Source organism: Bison bison, unplaced genomic scaffold, assembly GCF_000754665.1.
Source record: "Bison bison bison isolate TAMUID 2011002044 unplaced genomic scaffold, Bison_UMD1.0 scf7180017864304, whole genome shotgun sequence".
In the NCBI taxonomy this organism is placed as follows: domain Eukaryota; kingdom Metazoa; phylum Chordata; class Mammalia; order Artiodactyla; family Bovidae; genus Bison; species Bison bison.
The window spans coordinates 6,057,812-6,067,014 of record NW_011494876.1 but is presented as its reverse complement, the minus strand read 5'-3'; positions in this window follow the sequence as shown (position 1 = coordinate 6,067,014).

Here is a 9,203-nt window from a genome sequence, read left to right as displayed (position 1 = left end):
CACAAAGTGAAAATGTGATATTAAATCTATTTTGTCCATGTCCATCTGAAAGCATTCTGTAAACTGCCTGAGTTTAAAAATAATAATTCTCTAATACACAGTTAAGTCAGATGTCTAACCATCATCCTTTATCTTGGGCTGAAAAATAAATTTTACATCTATTTACAATAAAATATAAGGTACTTCCAGACTCAATCCCTTTTAAGAGTTTTTCCTTCTATATATACTCAAAGATCTACAACAACCAGATTAATGAGCCAAAAAGTACATTTTAAAAGATTCTCTAAGAGGATCTTATAAAAAGTAGAATTTGATTATGTGTTAGGAGAGGAAATTTCTTTAACCTAGAGGGAGTCAGCAAATGTGAAATCACAAAAAATATTCAGATTTTTGAAAGGAAAAATGATCTGAGAATCATCTTACCAATGACCTGAGAAGGAGGAGGGGTGAAATGACTTAATTACTCAGAGTAATGAAAGCTAGAGGGTAAAGATGGGGGGAAAACACATAAGATAACTGTTTCACTCGCTTCACTTGGCCTTGATTTACATCAGAACACTTTCTGCCCTGTATTACTCCAAACAATTTACCAAAAGGGAAAATATTCTTTCTAAGTAACCCAAAGCACAAGTAGCAACAACTGCAATGTTATCATACAGAAATTATGATGCTCTAGCTTATGTTTTAAATAGCTCAGAATTGCACATGCTCACGAAGTGGTCCTGGGTACAGCAGGAGCTCTTCATTTTAATGCAACACTGATTTTCCCAGCAATTTTCCTCTGCCACCTCATATCTTTCTTTCATAACCCTACGTGGTCCTCCATAGAAATATCCCTTTAACCATGAACACTCAGGAAAACAAACCCCCCTATACCCGTGGAAAGGCATGTGAAAGAGTCCAGTATCTTTACTTTCTGCAGAACCAGGCAAAAAATATTTCTTTCAGGGTCACCATCCAATTGAGCTGAGTGTTTTAATATTGATACTCTGCAGCAGGTAATTTAATTCGTTTTTAGGAAGGATGAGAATTAAAAGCAACACAAAGAGTAATAATGAATCAGGGGTTAGAATTTTCTCCAAAGTTAAAAACTTTAAATATAGACTTCTTAAATTAGAAAGGGCCTCAACACTGAGGAAATCATTTTGCAGAGGGAAGTGAAAGAAACTGGAAGTGATCTGTCTACAGCCTCCTAGAAGGAATGATTCTCTCACCCCAGTCAAGGGTTCTTTCCATGACCATGCTTTTTCCTTTGCCCTTTCCTTCTGCTTCTTAATCTCTCTGACAAATGCTCAAAGCATCATTTAAATTAGTCCCCTATTCAAAATAACAAGGACTTGCCAAAGGAAGGCAAAGTTTGAGATACAGATTCCAACTAACTACCTCTGATTCCTGGATAACTCAAGTCTTCCAGAAATTGACTCCAGCAGCATGTGTTATTTATTTATATTCAACCCTTTTTCCATAAACAACTTGATATGTTTGCAGAAATATATAAAATGCAACCAGCTAAAAATGAATACAATGGGGAAATTATCACAAAGTGGGGGGAAAGAAAAGGATAAAGCTAGCCTGTTAAAAGCTAGGATCTCGTGGAAAGGACAAGTATTGATATTCCAAAAGAAATCTCCTGGAGAAAGTGTCTTACACCAAGAAAGTAACTTTTATAACTGGTGGCTTGTAGCAAATATCATAAGCAATGCAACAACAGTGACGTATCAGAGGGACTTCCCTGGCAGTCCAGTGGTTAGGACTCCACCCTTTGAATGCACACGGGTGTGGGTTCAATCCCTAGTTGGGGAGCTAAGATCCTACATGCCTCATGGCCAAGAGACCAAAACATAAAACGCAAGTAATATTGTAACAAATTCAATAAAGACAAAAAAATTAGTGACCCACTAGAAATAAGTTGTGGGTTGAAATGAAATGTTAATAAGAGTTTGTGAGTAGGAATGAGGCACAGATTTGTCTTTTAATGTCTTAGTATGCAGGAGCCTGGTAGGCTGCCGTCTATGGGGTCGCACAGAGTCGGACACGACGGAAGCGACTTAGCAGCAGCAGCAGCATGCAGGTTTTGGGTTTCTGAAGTACATCATTCCTGAGCCTTGCAAGGTTAGAAAGAAAAAAAACTGAAATGAGAAGAAAGAGGAGAAAATTACAGAGTAGGGGGAGACAGAGGAAACAATGACAGGTTGATGTCAACCTAGGCATCATTTGTTAAAGAATCAAAAATAATTTATAGCATAATTGGAGGCTCAAATTCATACATCACCTGAATTCAGTTGCACTTTCGCTATGTTGTAATGCAATATAGTGTAAATCAATTGTCTCAGAATTTAAAATTAGAGCCCAATTACCTGTGTAAGGGAATCATAAATCCAACTTGTATTTTTCTAACAGGGTTAACAACTCATGATGCCCGCTTAAAATCGAGAAAATCAATTTTCTGAGCTTAAGAGCAATTGTGTGTTGGTATTTTTTTCACCCTGGTCTACAGCCTCAGGTTGAAAGGCTGAGGGTAACGAATATAGTGATTGGGGGAGGGTAGGAGTCTCAAGTAAAGATAACACAGAGCATTGAATATGTTCAAAACACCAACCACATGCAGGAAAAACAGGAGCGGGGGCACTTACGTGTAACAGGCAGTCAGAACCTGGACACCTGCTATTCGGTGAAGGAGTAAAGGCAAAACACTCCTACTGTGTTTCCAGTTCAGCAAAAATTTCCCTAGGGCTAAAGAGGAAGATGAAATACTAAGTAAGGGCAGAGCTTGCACTCCTGCTAAGAGCATAACAGACCCAGGCCTGCCTGACTGAGGTCACACTTGCATGAAACCCAGAGAGTCCCCTCCCAGAGGGGTTTGCTGGCCTTCTCTTTTACTGAAAACATCTGAGGGAACACTGTGTGGAGAGCAGAGGGCAGTGGAATAAAGCTGCAGTGATGGAGGCAGAAGCAGCAGTAGGAACAGCCTTCAAGGAGGATGGTTCAGCACCGTGGGTGCCTATTCATATATCCTCCGTGCCCACCCATGATATCACACATACATGTATCTACATTCTGACACCGAAATTCCATCTCCATGAAATTCTGCATGAGAAACAATTGAACCAGGTTGCACACATATACATACAAGGTTCCTCATTGCAGTGTTGCTTCTAAGAAGTTGGAAGCAGACTAAAAATGCATCAAGGGGAATAATTTAAGTAAATTTAAGCAATTTAATGATGTACGTAAATTTAAGCATTTCACCCTACAGGGCAATACTATGCTGGAAATGCAGATGGTGATGTAACATTCTATGGACAAGGCCCACTGTAAGATAACATTACAAAAGAGTGGTACTAGATATATTGATTTTGAATGTTGTGTATGTGTGCACAAGTGAAACAGACAGTCTGAGAGAAAATACCTTCATATGTTAGTTAAGGTCATTACTGTGTGGTGGAATGCTAAATCATATTTATTTTTCAAAAAACTTCTCCTGTAGGGTTGGATTTTTGAGTTTTAATTTTACAAAAATGGTAGGTATTCCTTTAATAATCTGAAAAAAACGACTATAACAGTTTCTATTTTGGATTTTTTTTTATTAATAAGGAGGACAAGAGGAAGAGTAGCAATACACAGAAAAGGCAAAAGCCCACATGGCCCACGAGGCTTTCCCTGAACAAAGCACTACCACCATTCCCAAAAAAGATTTCTGTTTTTACACAAAATTCCACTGACTATGCATATTATTGAGGAGGGGAAACAAATGCACCAAAACAAATCATCTGTCTACCTTACCTTTGTATTCCGTAGGTAAAAATACCCCAGTCTGTACTATGCTTCTGAGATAGCAAAGGATGTCCCTCCAAGACCCAAAATACAGCTAGAAATCTCAGCAATTGTGCCTTTTACACCGGGCTTATTAGTGTCTCTGTTTTTACAAATGGACATGTAAATCTATTACTTCACAAAGCCAAAGTGCTCTTTTTAAAGCACAGAAAATAGCACAGTAACATACCAGTAGAACGCATGCTTCTCACTGAGTCATTTCTGTATTTTAGTTTCACCTGCTCTATGCCAGGGTAAGATATCTGCAAACTCATAGCAAAAGAATTATAAGGACCTTTGAGACCATCCAATGCAATGCTCTCATTTTTCACAAGAAAAAACTCAGAACAGTCACCAAGTGAGTCAGTCAGGACTAAAACTGAGGGTCGGCCTCACAGTCTCCTGTTTTATCACTTCATTTCCAATTCCAGTCAAAGGTACAACTGTGTTTCCCCTTTCTAGAGAATCTGAATATTTTTGTAGCTAATGTTGACATAAATCAGACTTTGTGAGATAAAGAAACAGAGAGAAAAGCAGCAAACCTAACATAATACACCAGCTAGCTTTTCCAGATATATCTGAGAGAGAGTTTCAAAAATGGAAAACACTCCATACACTGCTTTATACAATCCACTCTTGATTCTGTGATAGAAAAAGGTGAAGAGTTCACATGGAAAAGCCATCTGGGTCATTTGGTGACATTTTTAAAAGGTTTACTTTCAGACATGCATGATTTAAAGTGTTTTTCCAAGCATATTCAGTATAAAACACCCGGAAAATACAGCAAAACATTAATGAGTAGATAAAGAAAATATATCACACTATTCTACCAACAAAAGACAGCCACAGTTAAAATTTCAGCATAGTTCCTTCTTGTTTTTTTTTTCTTTTCAAATGGTTGATACCTTAATATATATGTCATTTCTAGATTTTCTTTTCACCTAAATTACATCCAAGCATTTAAATAGTTGAGTAACAGCTATTTGTAAACATCCTTTTAATGTATGGACTGTATTCCATGGTATAGAAATGCCAAATTTTACATTTTTTTCTGTATGTTGCATCATTTAGAGTTTTGCTATTATACATAATGTTATAATGAGCATTTTGAAAAATAAACCTCCATCTTAACCTTTGACTGTTTTCTTAATTTTACTTCCTAAAGTGGGGAATCAGTAGGTTAAGTATTATAAACATTTTAAAGTACCTGAAAGTTGGTACCAAATTTTCTTGTTTGTACTGAAGGTATATAAAAGTATTCATCTTATCGTGTTTTCCCAATAATATCATATTTTAAAATCTTTGTTAATCTTACCCTATTTTAATTTGAATCTGTCATTGAACAACATCATATATTTTTTACAAATTGTGTTTCTAATTTGGAACATCTACTCTTGAGGTCTTTGCCCATTTATCTACTGAGTAAGAAGGGAAACATTTTTATTGAAGATATCCGATTATGTTTTCTTTAGTAAATAAAATAAAATACAACTTTTAAGCAAGTTAATAGCCTTTCTGAATTCACTAAAGCCTAACAAAACAAAACTCCTTGTTATATCAGTTAAGAGACATAGAGAAAATAGCAGAACACGTTTTTTTTCCCCATAAGTATATGTTCTATGGGTTCCATTTAGTAAGTGATCTGTTTATGCAACTTTGTGTGACTGCTGATCAAGCGTCAGATTAACAAACTGTTGAAAATAAAATGAAAAGCTGGAGGATGTGGCTTATGAAAAATCACTCTTTTATAAAAGAATGTGCTCTGGTTCACACTGGTGGACTAAGAAAATCCATTTTACCTCCTTTCTCGCCCAAAGTTATTTCTAAATGATAAGAAAGGAGCACAGAAGTGTTAACCCATAACCACAGAGAGAATGGGAAGAAGCCGTTAGAAGGTGAGTGATTTCAATAAAAGTCTGTTGACTTAGAAGCCACAGCAAAGGAAACCACAACTTAAAAGGGGGTTTCAGCAAAGGAGAGAGCATACCGCCTAACACTACCCCAGAAAACTCAATTCTCAGAAATAGTGAGTAAACCAGAGAGTGGAAAAGCTGAAAAGAGGGTTACAAATTACAAGTCAGCATGCTACTGCTACTGCTAAGTCACTTCAGTCCTGTCCGACTCTGTGCGACCCCATAGACGGCAGCCCACCAGGTTCCCCCGTCCCTGGGATTCTCCAGGCAAGAACACTGGAGTGGGTTGCCATTTCCTTCTCCAATTCATGAAAGTGAAAAGTGAAAGTGAAGTCCTGTCCGACTCTTAGCGACCCCATGGCCTGCAGCCTACCAGGCTCCTCCGTCCATGGGATTTTCCAGGCAACAAGTCAGTATACATAACATAGAATTCCCAGCCTCCTGGCTCTCTAGGTGGGTTAACCTAAAGCCACCACTAGGTTTAAGACAGTAAACATTTGTCTGGGCAGAAGTTAGACCATTATCATGGGTGTTAAAACCTCACTCTGGCAAATCAAGCTCCTCCCCACCCCATTCCCATGCACACACTCTAAACTTGGACCCTTTAAGCATGCCATTTACAAGACCCATTCACCTTCTGAGGGTTTGCAAACAGCCCTTATATTGCCTTATTCTTTTACATATAACTACAGATCACCAGAAATCTAACATGCCAAGAAAGGCCAACATAGAAAATAAAAGGAGCAAGCAAAATAGCGGAAAACACGACATCATGGAAATATGACAATTTAGGGAAAAAAGATAAAAACTTAAAAGAAAATCAGGGACTTGCCTGGTGGTCCAGTGGTTAAGAATCCAACTAGGATTCATACCCGGTCAGTGAACCAAGATACTATATGAGGTGGAGCAACTAAGCCCCAGGTCTACAGCTACTGAGACTGTGTGCTCCAGAGCTTGTGTGCCAAAAACTAAAGTCCTTGCCAGCTGCAAGGAAAGATCCCACATGACACAAAGGAAAACCCGCTGTGACAACTAAGCTCCAGCACAGCCTAAATAAATAAATATTTTTAAAAAATAATAAGTATTTTAAAATAAATATTTTTAAAATTAATGAAATCAGTTAATATATTTTTAAAAATAATAGAATAAATAAATAAAATCTTTTTAATATCCTCAAGAATCACTTGAGGAGATATGGTAACTGAAATAAAACCAAAGTTATGTTTAAAAGGAAAAATCAGATAAAAAGAAGGATCCCTCAGGAATTATGTTCTTGTGCTCAGTCGCTCAGTCATGTCCAACTCTTTGCTATCCTTTGGAATGTAGCCCACCAGGCTCTTCTATCCATGGGATTTTTCAGGCAAGAATATGGGAATAGGTCGCCGTTTCCTCCTCCTGGGGATCTTTCCAACTCAGGGATCAAACCCATGTCTCCTATGTCTCTTGCATTGCAGGCAGATTCTTTACCCGATGACCCATGATTACCTAAGGAAAAAATTCAATAGACAGCTTAATGACAAACTTAGAGAAATCTCCTAGAATATGTATTAAATGTACAATATGTGAGAAAAAAAATAAGATATATAGATGATTGATCCATGAGATCTAGGTGGGGACTAATGGAAGTTTCAGATGAGAAAAACAAAACTGGAGGGCAAGAAATTACAGAAAATTTCCCTGAGCTAACGGGAGGCATGCATCTTCAAAATACGGGAATCTAGTCAATGTCAAGGAGAATGAATTGTAAAGTGTTAGAAAACTGAGGTTAAAGAGAAATTCCTAATAGCCTCCTAAAAATACTCCCACTCCTCCCAGAAAAGGTATCCTATAGAAAAGGAAGGATCAGAATAAGAGCAGAATCAGCAGTAGTAGTGTTGGATGCTAACAGACAGTAGTGAAGAACTAGAAAACAACCCATCTAAATGAGAGAAATGGAGATCTCATGAGAAAGAGGGAGAAACACAGAATAGAAAGTCCAAATATGAGGTGGCTTCCCTGTTGGCGCTAGTGGTAAAGAAACCGCCTGTCAATGCAGGAGACATGCATTCAGTCCCTGGGTCAGGAAGATCTCCTGGAGAAGGAAATGGCAACCCACTCCAGTATTCTTCTCTGGAGAATTCCATGGACAGACGAGTCTGGCTACAGTCTATACTGCTGCATAGAGTCGGACACGACTGAAGTGACTTAGCACAGCACAAGTTTTGGAAAACCTGAAGATATGAGAGAGGCACGCACTCAGGAAAGGCAAGAGGACATCAGAAATCCCAGGAATATCAAGCACATGTAAGCTTATAAGAAAGACTTAAAAGATATATTACACACACTAGAAGACGGCTTGATTTTGACAAAATGACAAAGAAAAAGAATCCATTTGAACCTGACTCAAGACACAGGCTCTTCTGTGTATCACAGCAGTTGTGACACTGAAATCATAGTAACCACTTGAGTTGGTAGTAAATAATTTAGCCAAGTCCTAATGATGCAAATCCTTTTCATTACCTACAATTTTGGAAAAATCACAAAGAAAGACCACGCTGGTGACAAAGCAAAAGTAAATTAAATTTGATAATGCAAAAATAATGGTATAGTTGAATGAGAACTGAAAGTGAAAGAGGGAAAAGAATAGTGAAGAAAGGGGTATGAGCACTCATACCTCATCTATGGCGAGAAGGTAAGGATGCTGACTAGCTGACAGACCTTGTGTCAGTGTGACCTTGAAGTGTCAAGACCAAAGATATGGAAGCAGTCTGAGTGTGTGTCAACAGATGAATGGATAAAGAAGATGTGAGATACATGCACACACACAATGGGATACTGCTGCTGCTGCTGCTGAGTCGCTTCAGTCGTGTCCGACTCTGCGACCCCATAGACGGCAGCCCACCAGGCTCCCCCGTCCCTGGGATTCTCCAGGCAAGAACACTGGAGTGGGTTGCCATTTCCTCCTCCAATGCATGAAAGTGGAAAGTGAAGTCGCTCGCCGACTCTTCGCCACCCCATGGACTGCAGCCTTCCAGACTCCTCCATCCACGGATTTTGCAGGCAAGAGTACTGGAGTGGGGTGCCATTGCCTTCTCCGCAATGGGATCCTACTCAGCCATAAAAAGAATGAAAGTTTTGCCTTTTACAACAACATGGAGGGACTCGAAGGGTATTGTGGTAAGTGCAACAAGTCAGACGGAGAAAGAGAAATACTGTATGATATCACTTACATGTGGAATACAAAAAATAAAACAAGCTAGTGAATATAACAAAAATGAGACAGATACAGAGAACAAACAGTGGTTACAGGAAATAAGAGGTACAAACTATTATGTATAAAATAAGCTATTAATACAAGGATATATTGTATAACAAGGCAATATATCTGACATTTTATAATAACCATAAGAGAAGGGGGCTTCCCAAGTGGCTTAGTGGTAAAGAATCTGCCTGCCAATGCAGGAGACAGAGGAGATGCAGGTTCCATCCCTGGGTCAG